This window comes from Hylobates moloch, unplaced genomic scaffold, assembly GCF_009828535.3.
Source record: "Hylobates moloch isolate HMO894 unplaced genomic scaffold, HMol_V3 SCAFFOLD_22, whole genome shotgun sequence".
In the NCBI taxonomy this organism is placed as follows: domain Eukaryota; kingdom Metazoa; phylum Chordata; class Mammalia; order Primates; family Hylobatidae; genus Hylobates; species Hylobates moloch.
The window spans coordinates 24,733,605-24,752,303 of record NW_026652297.1 but is presented as its reverse complement, the minus strand read 5'-3'; positions in this window follow the sequence as shown (position 1 = coordinate 24,752,303).

The window sequence follows — 18,699 nt, the reverse complement described above, 5'->3', positions numbered from 1 at the left end:
TTTAAACCCTAAGCCTACCATCAATCAATTTAGCTGCTTTTCTTGGGTTTTTCTCTATGTTGATTGCTTCCTCTTCAAACAGGAAAAACTGCATTTATTTTCTGGGAATGTTTATTCAAGAAAAGTAATTCAATCATAAGACAGAACAGACTCTTGGCTGCATATGAACAATTTGTTTCTAAAAATCAGATCTAAATGTTTTTGTATGTGATAAAATGAAGACATTTACAGGAGCTTTCATATTAAGGCCAGGATCTTCCCAGCCTTTTATGTCAACTCACATTGCTTTATCATAATGGATAGCCCTGTCTCATTTGTTAAGGCCATCAACTATGGGATGGGGAGAGAAGAGAAGGTGCTGAAATGGCACCTACACATTTTTGTGCCCCTATAGTCACCTCAGATAGCAGAGTGCCTACAGGTGCCATCAGAGTCATTGTAAGAATTCTGAATATTAAAAAAAAAACTATCCTTTTTTGGAATGAAGAGCAACAGAAACCCTTCAAAAGGGACACAGCTATGGGCAGCCTGATGTATATTTTCAAGCTGAAAGTGGGTTCGTATTTTTTTTCCTTAAAAATAGACCTTTGTAGGAAGGCACGGTGGCTCATGCCTGTAATCCCAGCACTTTGGGACGCCAAGGTGGGTGGATCACCTGAGGCTAGGAGTTTGAAACCAGCCTGGCCAGAATGGTGAAACCCCATGTCTACTAAAAACACAAAAAATTAGCCGGGCATGGTGGTGGACACCTGTAATCCCAGCTGCTTGGGAGGCTGAGGCAGAAGAATCATTTGAACCTGGGAGGTGGAGGTTGCAGTGAGCTGAGATTGTGCCGCTGCACTCCAGCCTGGGCAACAAGAGCGAAACTCTGTCTCAAAAAAAAAAGAGTAGACCTTTGTAATAAGTTAAAATGCTGCAACAAATTGTCATTTTCACTGTTATAACTTGTTCAGTTCCTTGAAATTAAAATTTTGATTAAAACTTGAAGCAGACATGCTTTAATTAAAAAAAAGAAAGTATAAAATTGATAGAAGAAAGAATCTTCCTTTTCTTCTTGCCCAACAATCCTGGAGTGACAACAATGACAGTACATTTCTAAGAAATGAAAGGGTATATTTTGTTACCTTCATATGCTCAAAAGATACATTTTGTTTTTTTGTGATGTGCTTCTCACAAATTCTTCTCATAGATGTTTTTTTCTTTGAGAACATGTTATGAAACTGTCACAATAAAGATATGTTTATGTTCTTAAAAAAATTTTTTTTTTTAAAGATCGGGTCTCCCTATATCACCCAGGCTGGTCTTGAGCTTCTGGGCTCAAGCGATCCTCCCACCTTGGCTTCCCAAAGTGCTGGGATTACAGGTGTGAGCCGCTGCACCTGGTCAAGATATGTTTACCTTCTTCTTGAATTATTTCATTGATGGTTTCCTGCTCTCCATTTTCTCTAATCTTTTTTTCTGGACATATTGGATGGATTGATCATTTAATGACTTCTCTTTTTTTCCCCTATTTTCTATTTCTGTTTGTCTTTTAACATAATGCCCTTGACATTATATTTCAAGCTCTCTCTTGACTTTTAAATTTCTGTTATCATCTTTTTCATCCCTGAGGTTTCCTTATTATTCCCCGAATGCTACTTTTTGCTATTAAAAGTAATGGCAAAAACTGCAATTACCTTTGCACCAACCTAATAGCATCCTGTTCTTATTTCATGTGTTCAATTTATTCTCTCTTAGAGTATATTGGTATGTGTATGTGTGAGAACCTTTCTTCTCTCAGCAATTATGTTTTTCTTGAATTTTCTTTTGTTTTCTATTTATTTGTTGTAATCCCTGTCTTTTGTGTTAGAGACTTTCCTTGGATTTTTGTTTGCCAACACTTATTAGGTGTCAGCGACAAAAATGCTGATTAGATGCTCTGCAGACATATGTAGGCCTTGTTGATTGTGCACTGCAATATACAGTAATACAGTTGGAAGTTTCTCGGGAAGCTCATAATATGAGTATCTTTGCTTTTTCCCCTAGACTCTCAGATTCTATAGAGATTTTTCAGTTTCCTGCCTGGGTAGCAAATGTGGTTTCTGCATCTTATATTTACAGAAAAAACTACACATTAAAGTTCGTAGCAGCTTTATTCATGATAGTCAAAAACTGGAAACAATCCAAATGTTCTTCAGTGAGTAAAATGCCTAAATAAAAGGTACATCCATACCACAGAATACCACTCAGCTATATAAAGGAATGAACTATAGATGCATGCATCCACTTTGTGGGATTTCAAAGGAATTATGTAGAATGAAAAAAGCCAGTGCAGTTTTCTGCATTTACTACCCAGGCAGGAGACAAAAATTCCAAGAGTCTTGTGGGGAAAGAGATTGCTTTTTTTTCTCCACTCATCATAATTCTCTTAAAATCATCAAAGTTGTTGTATCATTAGGCTGTATAAATGAAATTATACAGTGTGTAACATTTTGAGATTGGCTTTTTCACTCCACATCATCCCTTTGAGATCCATCAAAGTGGTTGCATGTATCTACAGTTCATTCCTTTATATTGCTGAGTAGTATTCTGTGGTATGGATGTACTACATTTTACTTAAGCATTTTATTCATTGAAGGACGTTTGGATTGTTTCCTGTTTTTGACTATTATGAATAAAGCTGCTATGAACTGTAATGTGTAGTTTTTTTGTGTAAATATAAATTTCATTTCCTTAGTACAAGTGCCCAGAAGTGTGATTGCTGGGTAACATAGTAAGTGTATGTTTAGTTTCAAAAGAAACTGCTGAGATATTTTTTAGAGCATGGTGGTATTTTGCATTTCCACCAGTAATGTATGAGTGACCAGGTTTTCCTGCAAATTTTCTAGAATTTGGTGTCTGTTCACTTTTAAAAAGTGCAATATCAATTTAATTTACTGGGATGCAATGATGATACTCAAAATTCTGGAGGTTTCATAGTTAAATACATTCATGTCACCATCACCCCAAATTATTACCATCTCAATTCCATGCAGCTCTTTTCCAGTCATCTTTCTCAACTTTAAAAAAATTGCATTGCCATAGTTTAGTTTTGTCCATTTTTGATTTATTTCTTTTTCTTCAACTTTTATTTTAAGTTCTAGGGTACATGTGCAGGATGTGTAAGTTTGTTACTTAGGTTAATGTGTGCCATGGTGGTTTGCTGCACCAAACAACCCATCACCCAGGTATTAAGCCCAGCATCCATTAGCTATTCTTCCTGAGGCTTTCCCTCCCTGTGTGCCCCGCAGTAGCACCCAGTGTATGTTGTTCCTTCCACCCATGTGTCCATGTGTTCTCATCATTCAGTTCCCACTTACAAGTGAGAACAGGCAGTCTTTGGTTTTCTGTTCCTCTGTTAGTTTGCTGAGGATAATGGCTTCCAACTCCATCCATGTCACTGCAAAGGATATGATCTTATTCCTTTTTGAGCCCTCTTGCTGGTGGGGACTCTGCAGATTTCCAAGGCAATACAGGGCATCACATGGCAAAGGGGCTGAGCATGGTGGCTGAGGTTTCTTTCTCTTCTTATAAAGCTGCCAGTCCTACTCCATGATAATCCATTAATCTGTTAATTCATTAATACACGAATGGCTCTGCCTTTATAACCCAATTACCTCTTAAGGGTACTACCTCTCAATACTGCCACACTGAGGATTACATTTAAACGTAAGTTTTGGGGGGGACAAATATTTAAACCATACCAGTTAGTCTAACTAAGGGTTTGTAAATTTTGTTTAGCTTTTTAAAGAAATAACTCTTAGTTTGTTTGATGTTTTTTCTATAGTTTTTCCCATCTCTACTTTTACATTTCTGCTTTGAAATAAATTTTATTGTTATTTCCTTCCTTTTGCTAGCTTTGGGATTTTTTTTGTTCTAGTTCCTAAAGGTGTAATGTTAGGTGTTTATTTAAGATCTTTATTCTTTTTTGGTATAAACAATTATATAAAATTTCCTCTTAAAACTGCTGTTGCTGCTTCCCATAACTTTTGTATGTTGTGTTTTTATTTTCCTTTGTCTCAAGATATTTTTTAAGTTTTAAAAAATTTATTCTTTGAGCCAATAATTATTCAAGAACATGTTGCTTAATTTCTACACATTTGTTAATTTTCTATTCCTCTTCTAACAATTTCTAGTTTTGTACCATTGTGACTAGAAAATATACTTGATATGATTTTAAAATTCTTAAATTTGTTAAGACTTATTTTGTGGCCTAACATATAATCTATTGTGGATACTGTTTTCTATGAACTTGAGAAGAATGCATTCTTTTGTGGTTGGATAAAATACTCTATTAATATGTTTGGTAGGTCTATTTGGTCTAGAGTGTAGTTGAAGTTTAGTGTTTCCTTATTAATTTTCTGCGTGGATGATCTGTCTCTTATTGAAAGTCAAGTATTGAAATCCTCTATTACTACTGTATTGCAGTCTATGTCTCTCCTCACATATTTTAATGTGTTTTATACATTTAGCTACTCCAATGTTGGGTGGATATATATTTACAATGTTATATCCTCTTGATGAATTGACCCTCTTATCACTGTGTGATATTCTTTTTCTCTTCTTACAGTTTTTGACCTAAGGTTTATTTTGTTTAATATAAATATAGCTACCCCTGCTCACTTTTGATTTCCATTTGCATGAAACCTTTTTCTATCCCTTGACTTTGAGTCTATGAGTGTCCTTTAAGGTTAAGTCTTTTATAGGCAGCATGTAGTTGGGTCTTGTTTTTTTATTCAACCACTATATGCCTTTTGATTGGAGAATTTAATCCATTTACATTTAAAGTAATTATTAGTGGGTAAGAACTTTTTTTTTTTTTTTTTTTTTGAGACGGAGTCTCACTCTGTCACCCAGGCTGGAGTGCAGTGGCGCGATCTCGGCTCACTGCAAGCTCTGCCTCCCGGGTTCACGCCATTCTCCTGCCTCAGCCTCTCCGAGTAGCTGGGACTACAGGCGCCCGCCACCACGCCCAGCTAATTTTTTGTATTTTTAGTAGAGACGGGGTTTCACCGTGGTCTCGATCTCCTGACCTCGTGATCCGCCCGCCTCGGCCTCCCAAAGTGCTGGGATTACAAGCGTGAGGCACTGCGCCCGGCCTGGGTAAGAACTTACCATTGCCATTTTCTTCATTGTTTACTCGTTTTTCAAGTCCTTTCTTCCTCTCTTGATTTCTTGCTTTGTGGTTTGATGGTTTTCTGTAGTGGTATGTTTTAGATCTTATTTTTTATCTTCTGTGGGCCTATTATTGACTTTGGCTTTGTGGTTACTATGAGGCTTAAATAAAACATCTTATAACAGGTAATTTTAAGTTGATAAAAGCTTAATTTTGATGGCATACACAAACTCTATGCTTTTATTCTCCTCTCACATTTTATGTTTTTGATGTCATAATTTACGTCTTTTTTATAATTGGTATTCCTAACAAATTATTTTAGCTTTCATTGTTTTTAAGTTTTTTCTTTTGACCTGTACAGTAGAGATATAATTTATTTACCCACTACCATTACAGCATTAATGTTTTGGATTTGACAATGTACTTACTTTTACCAGTGAAATTTTATATGTTTGTGTGTTTTCATGTTACTAATTTGTATCCTCTTCCTTCACCTTGAAGAACTCTCTCTCTATTACACTTTTTAGTTTGATTATAGTATTCTTTAGCTCTATGATTTCTGTTTGGTGCTTTTATATACTTTCTACCTCTTTGTTGAAAATTTCATTTTGCAAAAATTTTCTCCCATTCTGTAGGTTGCCTGTTCACTCTGATGGTAGTTTCTTTTGCTGTGCAGAAGCTCTTTAGTTTAATTAGATCCCATTTGTCAATTTTGGCTTTTGTTGCCATTGCTTTCGGTGTTTTAGACATGAAATCCTTGCCCATGCCTATGTCCTGAATGGTATTGCCTAGGTTTTCTCGTAGGATTTTAATGGTTTTAGGTCTAACATTTAAGTCTTTAATCCATCTTGAATTAGTTTTTGTATAAGGTGTAAGGAAGGGATCCAGTTTCAGCTTTCTACATATGGCTAGCCAGTTTTCCCAGCACCATACTCATCTGACAAAGGGCTAATATCCAGAATCTACAATGAACTCAAACAAATTTACAAGAAAAAAACAAACAACCCCATCAAAAAGTGGGCAAAGGACATGAACAGACACTTCTCAAAAGAAGACATTTATGCAGCCAAAAAACACATGAAGAAATGCTCATCATCACTGGCCATCAGAGAAATGCAAATCAAAACCACAGTGAGATACCATCTCACACCAGTTAGAATGGCCATCATCAAAAAATCAGGAAACAACAGGTGCTGGAGAGGATGTGGAGAAATAGGAACACTTTTACACTGTTGGTGGGACTGTAAACTAGTTCAACCCTTGTGGAAGTCAGTGTGGCGATTCCTCAGGGATCTAGAACTAGAAATACCATTTGACCCAGCCATCCCATTACTTGTTATATACCCAAAGGACTATAAATCATGCTGCTATAAAGACACATGCACACGTATGTTTATTGCGGCACTATTCACAATAGCAAAGACTTGGAACCAACCCAAATGTCCAACAACGATAGACTGGATTAAGAAAATGTGGCACATATACACCATGGAATACTATGCAGCCATAAAAAATGATGAGTTTGTGTCCTTTGTAGGGACATGGATGAAATTGGAAAACATCATTCTCAGTAAACTATCGCAGGGACAAAAAACCAAACTCCGCATGTTCTCACTCATAGGTGGGAATTGAACAATGGGAACTCATGGACACAGGAAGGGGAACATCACACTCCGGGGACTGTTGTGGGGTTGGGGGAGGGGGAAGGGACAGCATTAGGAGATATACCTAATGCTAAATGACGAGTTAATGGGTGCAGCACACCAACATGGCACATGGATACATATGTAACAAACCTGCACATTGTGCACATGTACCCTAAAACCTAAAGTATAATAAAAAAAAATAAAAGAAATAAAAAAATAAAAAAGAAACAAAAAAAACAACAACAAAAAAGAAAATTTCATTTTGTTCTTGCATTGATCTCTTGACCTTGTTCAATTCTCATAAAGTGAGCATCTTTATAACCATTTTGAGGTCCCTGTTGGGTAAATCACATACTCCATTTCACTAGGATTGGTTTTTGGAGATTTTTGTTCTTTTATTTGGTGATACGGTTTGGGTCTGTGTCCCCCCCAAATTTCATCTTGAGTTATAATCCCCATGTGTTGAGGGAGGAACCTGGTGAGAGGTGACTGGATGATGGGGACAGTCTCCCTCATGCTGTACTCATGATAATGAGTGAGTTCTCATGAGATCAGATCATTTAAAAATGGCAGTTTCCCCTGTGCTCGCTCTCTCTTCTGCTGCCGTGTAAGAAGCACCTCGTTTCCCCTTCATCTTCTGCAATGATTGTTAAGTTTTCTGAGGCCTGTCTAGCTATGCAGAATTGTGAGTCAATTAAACATTTTTTCTTTATAAATTACCCAGTCTCAGGTTGTATCTTTATAGCAGTGTGCAAATGGACTAATACAGAGAATTGGCATCAGATGGGTGGGGTACTGCTATAAAGATAACCTGAAAATGTGGAAGTGACTTTCAAACTGGGTAATGGGCAGAGGTTGGAACAGTTTGGAGGCCTCAGAAGAAGACAGGAAAATGTGGGAAAGTTTGGAACTTTCTAGAGACTTGTTAAATGATTTTGACCAAAATGCAGATAGTGATATGGACAATGCCATTCAGGCTGAGGTGGTCTCAGATGGGGATGAAGAACTTAATGGGAACTGAAGCAAAGGTCACTCTTGCTATGCTTTAGCAAAGCAACTTGTGGCATTTTGCCCCTGCCCCAGAGATCTGTGGTCTTTGAACCTGAGAGAGATGATTTAGGGTATCTGGCGGAAGAAATGTCTAAGCAACAAAGCATTTGAGAGGTGACCTGGCTTTTCCTGAAATCGTACAATGATATGTACTCAAAAAGAGATTGAAATTGGAACTTATGTTTAAAGGGGAAGCAGAGCATAGAAATTTGGAAAATTTGCAGCCTGGCCATGTGGTAGAAAAGAAACACCCATTTTACTGGAGAGAAATTCAAGCCAGCTGTAGAAATTTGCCTAAGTAACAAGGAGCTGAATGCTAATTACCAAGACAATGAGGAAAATGTCTCCAGGGCATTTCAGAGAGCTTCAAGGGAGCCCCTCCCATCACAGGCCCAGAGGCCTAGAAGGGAAAAATGATTTTTTGGGCCCTGCTCAGGGCCCCACTGCTCTGTACAGCCTCAGGACATGGTGCCCTGTGACCCAGCCACTCCAGCTCCAGCCATGGCTAAAAGAAGCCAAAGTATAGCTCAAGCCATGGCTTCAGAGCGTGCAAGCCCCAAGCCTTGGCAGCTTCCATGTGGTGTTGGACCTGCAGTGTGCAGAAGGCAAGAATTGAGGTCTGGGAATCTTTGCCTAGATTTCAGAGGATGTATGAAAATGCCTGGATTTCCACACAGAAGTCAGCTGCAGGGGTGGAGCCCACATGGAGAACCTCTACTAGGGAAGTGTGGAAGGAATGGAGCCCCCACATAGAGTACCTCCACTGGGGCACTGCCTAGTGGAGTGGTGAGAAGAGGGCCACTGTCCTTCAGACCCCAGAAAGGTAGATCCACTGACAGCTTGCACTGTGCATCTGGAAAAGCCACAGGCACTCAAACCAGCCTGTGAAAAAAGCCATGGAGCCTGTACCTTGCAGAGTCACAGGAGTGGACTTGCCCAAGGCCTTGGGAGCCCACCCTTTGAATCAGCATGTCTTGAATGTGAGACATGGAGTCAAAGGAGATTATTTTGGTACTTTAAGATTTAATGAGTGCCCTGCCGGGTTTTAAACTTGCGTGGGGCCTGTGGCCCCTTTGTTTTGCCAATTTCTCCCATTTGGAATGGGAACATTTATCCAATGCCCGTACCCCCATTGTATCTTTTTTTTGAGACGGAGTCTCACTCTGTAAGCCAGGCTCAAGCGATTCCCCTACCTCAGCCTCCCGAGTGGCTGCAATTACAGGTGTGTGCCACCACACCTGGCTAATTAATTTTTTTTTATTATTTTTATTTTTTGTATTTTTAGTAGAGACTGGGTTTGACCATGTTGGCCAGGCTGGTCTTGAACTCCTGACCTCAGGTAATCCGCCCACCTCAGCTTCCCAAAGTGCTGAGATTACTAGTGTGAGCCACTGCATCCAGCCCCAGATTGTATCTTGGAAGTAACAAATTCACTTTTGATTTTACAGACTCCTAGGTGGAAGGGACTTGCCTTGTCTCAGATGAGACTTTGGACTTGGACTTTGGAGTTAATACTAGAATGAGTTAAGACTTTGGGAGACTGTTGGGAAGGCATGATTAGTTTTGAAATATGGAAAGAACATGAGATTTAGGAGGGGCCTGGGGTGGAATAATATGGTTGGCTCTGTGTTCCCACCCAAATCTCATCTTGAATTGTAATCCCCATGTGTCGAGGGAGGGACCCGATGGGAAGTGACTGGATCATGAGGCAGTTTCCCCCATGCTTTTCTCATAATAGCAAGTGAGTTCTCATGAGATCTGATGGTTTAAAAGCGGCACTTCCCCCTTTACTGTCTCTTCTGCCACCTGTGAAGAAGGTACTTGCTTCTCCTTCACCTTCTGTCATGATTGTGTTTCCCGAGGCCTCCCGAGCCATGCAGAACTGTGAGTCAATTAGACTTCTTAACTTTGTAAATTACCCAGTCTCAGGTATTCTTTATAGCAGTGTGAAAATGGACTAACCCAATTTGGAATATATTTCCTTTTTACTTCACTTTTCTTGACTCTCTGTGTTGGTTTCTGTGCATTTGATAAGACTACTGTCTCTCCCGGTTTTATCGGACTGGTCTTTTTCAAAAGAAGGATCTCACCAGTACCTGCAGCCAGACATTTTTAGATGCCTCTCAAATTTTTGTTTGTCCAAACTACTGTATCTGTTTTTAGTGGCTCTCTGGAGACTAGAACATGCCATGTCCTGTTAGTGCCCTGAGATTGGTAAGGCTGAAGCCGGACCCTCCAGATGGAGCTAGAAATATGAGGGTGTCAGATGGCTGTTCCAGTTTATTCTAGTCTTACAGTAAGGCTGACTACAGGAATTTCTCTCCTACTGTCTCTGCACTAAGCTAGGAGTTTGTGACAAGTTGCTGCACTCCCATTCAGATTGCACCCTCTGATCCTGAAGAGATAGCTTCTACAAGTGGATCCATTGTATGTCTACTTATTTGTTTTCTGTGGTCCTTGGAGATGCAGGAATGCAAAACCCCATCAACTCCTAGAGCTAGGTTGTTAAAGAGATGGGAGCTATGGATAGGAGCTGTAGAAGTTGTGAGACTTGGTGTATAAACAAACTTCCTTCCAGGAAAAATAGGTAGACCTGGATTTATCAGTGGGGTGAGCCAAAGGAAATGCTTGGGAAATGCCAAGCTCATGCTTAGGCTGCTGGAAGTCTACCGTTTGTCTGTCTCTGTTAACTCCTTAATGCAAGTTAGTTAAAAGCCAGGCCACAAAGTAGCCACTGGAAGATTATGCAGTAAACCCCTTCCAGAGAGAAAATGGAAGTTCTGTATTCCAGTCTCTTTTCTGAACTACTCCCAGATGGTGTGGTCTGTAGCTGTATTTGGACACTTATTTAAAACCACCTCTTTGTTCTGTGATCTAGGGAGACAGGCATATGCCTAATTCTCCCTGCTCTCAGAGCTAGAGGTATAGAATGCATCTCTTTAGGTTGAAGCTATAAAAGTTGTGGCTTTCAATGTGTGGACAAATTCCTTTCAGGAGGGATTAGTAGAACTGACATCCTGGGGTGAGCTGCGGGGGCGGGGGGGTGGAGGGGAAGCTTGGGAAGTGCTAATCTGCATTTCAGCTGCCAGCAGGCTGTTTGCACCTTTGACTCTCCAATGTAAGTTAGTCAGAAGCCAGGTCATCATGTACCCACTGGAAAAGAAACAGCAAGCTGCATTTTCAAGCCCCTTTTCTGTACTACTCCCAGGTGATGAAGCCCCTAGATGTACTTGCATGCTCACATAAAATTGCTACAGAGACTTGTGTATGCCTAATCCCCTCTGCTCCCATTGTTGAATTAACAGCCAAACTGTGCATGACCTTAGAGTTAGGGAACTATATGTGTGGCGAAAACCCTTCTCTCCACAGAGAGAAGTTGGGCATTGAGGATTCCTTCTTAGTTTTATGGTGCAGGGGATCTATGCCTGAGTGTGCCTCAGCAATTCCTGCCTATTCAATCTGGATATTTTCTCAGCTGCTCAGTGGGTGGGAGTCTCTTTACTGTTTTTCTGACTTTCTCACAGATGAAATTGATTCATAAATAGATGTTTATTCAGTGTGTCCCTGAGTGGAGGGAGAGCCAGGAGCCTCCTGTTCTGCCAAGTGGCTGACACCACACTTCTTAATAGTCTGTTTATACCTTTAATTAGGTTGTTTGCTTTCTGATTACTGAGTTTTGAGAGTTCTTTACATATTCTAGATACAAATTTTTTTTTTTGAGTTGGCACTTTATATTTTTAAATTAATTGATTTTTTTAAAATTACACTTTAAGTTCTGGGATACATGTGAAGAATGTGCAGGTCTGTTACATAGGTATACATGTGCCATGGTGGTTTGCTGCACTCATCAAGCTGTCATCTACATTAGGTATTTCTCCTGATGCTGTCCCTCCCCTTGGCCCCGCAATCCCTGACAGGCGCCAGTGTGTGATGTTCCCCTCCCTGTGCCCATATGTTCTCATTGTTCAATTCCCACTTCTGAGTGAGAACATGCAGTATTTGGTTTTCTGTTCCTGTGTTAGTTTGCTGAGAATGATGGCTTCCAGCTTCATCCATGTCCCTTCAAAGGACATGAACTCATTCCTTTTTATGGCTGCATAGTATTCCATGGTGTACATGTGCCACATTTTCTTTATCCAGTCTATCATAGATGAGCATTTGTGTTGGTTCCAAGTCTTTGCTGTTGTGAATAGTGCTGCAGTAAACATACGTGTGCATGTGTATTTACAGTAGAATAATTTATAATCCTTTGGGTATATGCTCAGTAATGGGATTGCTGGGTCAAATGGTATTTCTAATTCTAGATCCTTGAGGAGTCACCACACTGTCCTCAACAATGGATGAACTAATTTACACCCCACCAACAGTATAAAAGCGTTCCTATTTCTCCACCTCCTCTCCAGCATCTGTTGTTTCCTGACTTTTTAATGATCGCCATTCTAACTTGTATGAGTTGGTGTCTCATTGTGGTTTTGATTTGCATTTCTCTAATGACCAGTGGATGATGAGCTTTTTTTCATGTTTGTTGGCCACATAAATGTCTTCTTTTGAGAAGTGTCTGTTCATATCCTTTGTCCACTTTTTGATGGGGTTGTTTTTTTCTTGTAAATTTGTTTAACATCTTTGTAGATTCTGGATATTAGCCCTTTGCCAGTTGGATAGATTGCAAAAATTTTCTCCCATTCTGTAGGTTGCCTGTTCACTCTGATAGTTTCTCTTGCTGTGCAGAAGCTCTTTAGTTTAATCAGATTCCATTTGTCGATTTTGGCTTTTGTTGCCATTGCTTTTGGTGTTTTATTCATGAAGTCTTTGTTCATGCCTGTGTCCTGAATGGTATTGCCTAGGTTTTCTTCTTGGGTTTTTTATGGTTTTAACTCTTACATTAAGTCTTTAATCCATCTTGAGTTAATTTTTGTATAAGGCTTATGGAAGGGGTCCAGTTTCAGTTTTCTGTATATGGCTAGCCAGTTTTCCCAACACCATTTATTAAACAGGGAATCCTTTCCCCAGTGCTTGTTTTTGTTAGGTTTGTCAAAGATGATTGTAGATGTATGGTGTTATTTCTGAAGCCTTCGTTCTGTTTCATTGGTCTATATATCTGTTTTGGTACCAGTACTATGCTGTTTTGGTTACTGTAGCCTTGTAGTATAGTTTGAAGTCAGGTAGCATGATGCCTCCAGCTTTGTTCTTTTTGCTTAAGATTGTCTTGCCTTTGCGGGCCCTTTTTTTGTTTCCATATGAAATTTAAAGTAGTTTTTTCCAGTTTTGTGAAGAAAGTCAGTGGTAGTTTTATGGGGACAGCATTGAATCTGTCAATTACTTTGGGCAGTATGGCCATTTTCACGATATTGATTCTTCTTATCTATGAGCATGGAATGTTTTTCCATTTGTTTGTTTCCTCTTTTATTTCGTTGAGCAGTGGTTTGTAGTTCTCCTTGAAGCAGGAAGCATTCCCTTTGAAATCTGGCACAAGACAAGGATGCCCTCTCTGACCACTCCTATTCAACATAGTATTGGAAGTTCTGGCCAGGGCAGTCAGGCAACAGAAAGAAATAAAAGGTATTCAAATAGGAGGAGAGGGAGTCAAATTATCTCTCTTGCAAATGACATGATTTAGAAAAGCTCATTGTCTCAACCCAAAAACTCCTTAGGCTGATAAGCAACTTCAGCAAAGTCTCAGCATATAAAATGAATGAGCAAAAATCGCAAGCATTCCTATGCAACAATAAAACAGAGAACCAAATCATGAGCAAATTCCCATTCACAATTGCTACAATGAGAATAAAATACCAGGAATATAATTTACAAGGGATATGGATGACTTCTACAAATTATTTTTTATAATAATTTCAATTTTTATTTTAGATTCAAGGAGTATATATATGCAGGTTTGTTACATGGGTTTATTACATAATGCTGAGGTTTTGGAATGATTGTGGATACGTATTCTTTCTCAGATATTATTTCCAAATATTTTCTCCTAGTCCATGGCTTGTCTTTTCATTCTCTTAACAATGTATTTTACAGAGGAAAGGTTTTTGATTTTGATGAAGTCCAATTTATCAATATTTTTATTAATGAGCTGTGCTTTTGGTGACTTCTCTATGAATAACTTAACCCAGGGTCACAAAAATGTTACCTTGCTTTCCCCCAGAAATTTTAAAGCTTTAAGTTTTGCATATATCTTTGACCCATTTTGAATTAATTTTTATATGTATTACAAGATATGGGTCTCTTTTTTTTTACATGTGGATATTGAATTTCTTCAGCACAATGTTAAAAAGACAATTCCTTCTTTCTGGGGTTTTATCTTATATCTGTAAAAAATCAATTTACCATGTTTTTGAGGGTCTATTTCTAGATTACTTTCTTCCATTGATTTATATATTCTTTTGCAAATACCACAGCTTTATAGTAAGCCTGAAGTCAGGTGGTGTGAATCTTAAAAATTTGTACTTCTTTTAAAAAATTGTGACTATTTTATTTCCTTCACTTTTCCATACACATTTTAAAATCAGCTTGTCAATATATAGAAAAAATCCTGCTAAGATTTTGATTGAAATAGCAATGAATCTGTAGACCACTGGGGGAGAATTTATATCCTAACAATATTGAATCTTCTAATCCCTGAACATGGTATATTGGTTTCATTTTTTGAGGTCTGTTATGATTTCATCAGTGTTTTATAGTTTTCGGCATGTAAGTCTTGCAAATATTTTTCTATATTTGTATCAAAGTATTTCTTATCTATGGTGCTATCATAAGTGGCTGTGACATTTATCACCATAGCTCAGGTGATTTTTATTTTTTTAGCTTTTAATCCTCAGTGGTGAGGACATTGTCTAGTATAGACTAAGAACTCATTAAATATTTGTTGATTACTGGCCTTAATGTTAGAAAATTTGAGTTCTATTCCAGGCTCTACTCTACTCATTGTGGTATCTTAGGTAAGACACACAATTTCCCTGAGCCTTATTTTACCCATCTGAAAATAATGCAGTGGGTCTAGATGATGTCTAAGATTATTTGACGCCTACTTATTCTGTGAGTCTATAACTGAGCCAATATGACATAAGTTGCCAAAAGCATGTCTTCTTCCCTTCTTATTTGGAATGACTGATCTGAGACAGAAGAATTAGCAGAAGATGAGGGTGGGGTAAAGGGAAAACTTACCAAAGTTTTTCTTAACCCGTTCCATAATTTAGCTGAATTGAATACTCTTAGCATTAAATGTTCAAAATTTTAAAAATGTGTGTTTATTGGGATTAGTGGGTTGAAATAGAAAGAGTAGAGAGTCATGATAACACCTGCTTATTTTCTTCTTCATCTCACAATTCTTGGAGAATAATTTAGGGTGACATATTCTCATAGTCTGGGCATTCTCCAAGATGTACATGACTGGTGTTAAATGATCTGATAGTGATTACTCCTAGGTTATAAAGTTGATTATGCATGATAATCTTTATATCTAAAAGAGTCAGGTTGGTCTCCTGGGCTCATGCAAAGTAGAAAGTTGTGGCAAACATAATTTTAATGACTTTCTCTCCTCTCTCTTCCATCTAAACTAGTACCTATTTTATTACTCACTGGTGACTCATTGTCTCAGGTTGTTACAGCAGAAGAAGGGACTTAATTTTCATTGGCTATTTATCCCTAAGAATATGTCAGAGAAGTGGTGGCCTAATTATTGTGGGCTTAAATATTTAACCTTACTTAAGGGGAGAAACAAGATTTGATAATATTGGAATTTAATCACTCTTGTGGGCTAGTCTCACTAACCAGTACAGATAGTTATCTCTTTTTATTTACTCAAATTATTGTGTCTCAAATTAGAGCTGAGTATAACTGTCACACTTCTCCAAAGTCAAAATAATCACAATATTTTCTAAGAAAAAAATCTTTTTTTTAAATTGTCATATTCACTACTAGTACTTCTTCTCTACTTCTTTAAGATTGCATATCTACCATTCAGTGAAAACTGTTTTTGTAAAAGCTATCTGTAACTCTGTTTTTGTTTTCCTTTACTCTTAGATGCCTCTCAGTCATTTAAAGTCACTGGCCACAATTTCCTTGGCATTTTCTCCTCCCTTGGTTTCCGTAACATTTATTGAAGTCATTTCTTTTACCTCTGTGGCTTTTTTTGTTACTTCTTTGCAAGTTTTGCCAAAACTGAAGAGGCCTTGCAATTGTGAAGAGAAAAATGCAGCAGTGAGTTGGAACTGACGACCAGAGACCAGTTGGGAGGGCAGTCATGCTGGATGTCAGCAGGGCAATGATGACAACCCCAACACCTTGGCACAATGTAGCCCTTCTGGGACTATGGGCACAAGTGAAACTGAAGTGGGGGGGAAACCTGAATCAACTGAGATTAATTTTTCACACCTAGGGAAACGGGAACTCAAAATTAAAATTAAATTTAGTTATGAAAACAATTAAGTTGTATCTTAGCAAATCTCAGATTATGCTCTAAGATCTATGTGTACCCCATATAGCATTTTTAAATAGCTCTCTCTTATCATTGAACCCTGATAATGTTATTAAGAGGAGTCAATTATGGTTGCTCTCCACTCAGTTAAGCGACTTTTCCAAAGTCCATAAAATTCAATACTAATAAGGCAGGAATTGGATATCAGAACCTCTGATCCACAATGCCATGACCTTTCCATTGGATCATACAGACTTAGGAGTTAATCTTGTTATTTAATAATTGCAGAAAAAAATGTAATGATCCATCATCAATGGCACCAATCTCAAGTCAGATCCAAAAAGAAAGATGCAGTCCTCTGTAGCAATAGAAACTATGCTTATATGAAATACTTTCACGTCAAACCAGTTGACATAGCAATCAATAGAGCTGATTGCTCTTCAGTATATATTGAGTCATCCTACTTTGTCACTTTGGTGTTTAGAAAGATTGCTGTAGGTTTCAAAATAAAGAAATAGTATTTTAGAGTTGGATTTAGCCTCTTTTGCAGCTTCTTTCATTTCACAGGTGAGAAAAGAGGTCCAGGAATGTTACAATTTTTGCAAGGTAAGACAGTTAGTGATTAAAACATAGCCAGGACTAGGGTTTAATTTTCCTTCACACTATCTCACCTTTTCAAAAACTGAAAGGATAGACTTATTTTTATTTTAGCTTATCTATACAGGCTGAGGAAGTACAAGACTTCTGCAAATTGGATTTACTGTGTCCCAAGCTTCCTGAGCTAGATGTTCCTCCCTGCATTCTGCTGTCCATTATCAGAGTATTTTAGTAAGCTTAATAGAGGGTATTTGTATTATTAAAGTAATAACCTTTCCTTGCAAAATATGAATATTTTTACTTCTAAAAGTAGGGCTTATCTCAGAGTACTTGCTTAGGGTGTGGTGGGTGGTAAATGTATCTTCAGTCCATTAGCTACCAGCTTTCATAGTAATTTTAAAAATAGTTTTCTTTAAGAGAGTTGAAGTTCATGCATTTTTTTTTTTTGCCAGACATATAAGGCATCCAGATCTTAGATTCTTATTTTATTTTACTGTGGGATGGTCATGTAAATTACTTTGTTTCCCATTTGCTTATTACTCTCTTTAATTTTTTTCTTTTCCTAGTGCTTTTCATTACTTTTTATCTCAATGGGATTATGTTTCCCTCTTTCCTCACACCAACCCCTATAACTTGGACAGCAAGTGTACTTCATTCCAAATATGGATACTGTCTTAATTCATCAACCATGTGGTCAATTAATTAGCCTAAATTCTTGAGCACCTGTTAAGTCTTGCTGAGTTGGCAGGTCCTTTTCCTTCCTTACTTTCATTTTATGCTTTGTCTTTTTGACTAGTCATTTGGTTCCCGTGATGAATCATGTGGTTTTGCTGCTTGTTAGAGTGTTTTTAAGTGGAAATATGAACCTATGGTCTTTTTCTACACCATACACAACATATTTAACCACAATTTGTCTATTTTTACTCAGTAATACACATAGTTTCCCATGAGTCAATGTGAATTACTAAAGTGTTAGGGGGCTGGATTGTGGCTATTACTGCTGAAACCCAGGCACTTGTCAACCCTAAATGAGACTACTACATTAGCGTCCTAACTGGTCGTCTTAAATCCTTTTTATGTATGAGGATTACTTCTTCTCTGATCCTCCAAGTTTCTTATACTGCAGTACATTAAGACACTGAAAAGATAGAATTGTATGATTTTTCCCAAGAATGCTTCAGTGCATTCTTTTCCCCATTCTACCAACATTAAATGCTCACACCTTTTTCACCTATTGGACATTAAATGCATGAAGTCTTGCTACTCCCTGCTGTTTACATTGGCTTCCTAGAAGCACAGCCTGAGGCAGAAATCCAGGTGCACATGATTTATGGTAGAGATGCTCTTAGAAGGAACCCATAAGTGAGTGAGGAAAGTAGGATGGTGTATTAGTCCGTTATCACTTTGCTGTAAAGAACTACCTCAGACTGGTAATTTATAAAGAAAAGAAGTTTAATTGCCTCACAATTCCACAGGCTGTACAGGAAGCATGGCTGGGGAGGCCTCAGGAAAGTTACAGTCCTGGCGGGAGGTGAAGGAGAAGCAGCACAATCTTCACATGGCGGAACAGGAGAGAGAAAGTGAAAGGGGAAGTGCCACACACTTTAACAACCAGATTTTATGAGAACTCACTATCACAGCAAGAGAACAGCAAAGGGGAAATCCGTCCCCATAATCCAATCACTTCCCACCAGGTCCCTCCCCCCAGCATTGGTAATTACAATTCTACATGAGATTTGGGTGGGGACACAGAGCCAAACCATATCAGGTGGTAAAGGGGAAAGCCTAACAGAAAAGTCACACCTTGACCTGACCCACTGGTGGTGGATGGCTGCCTCTAGAGCACA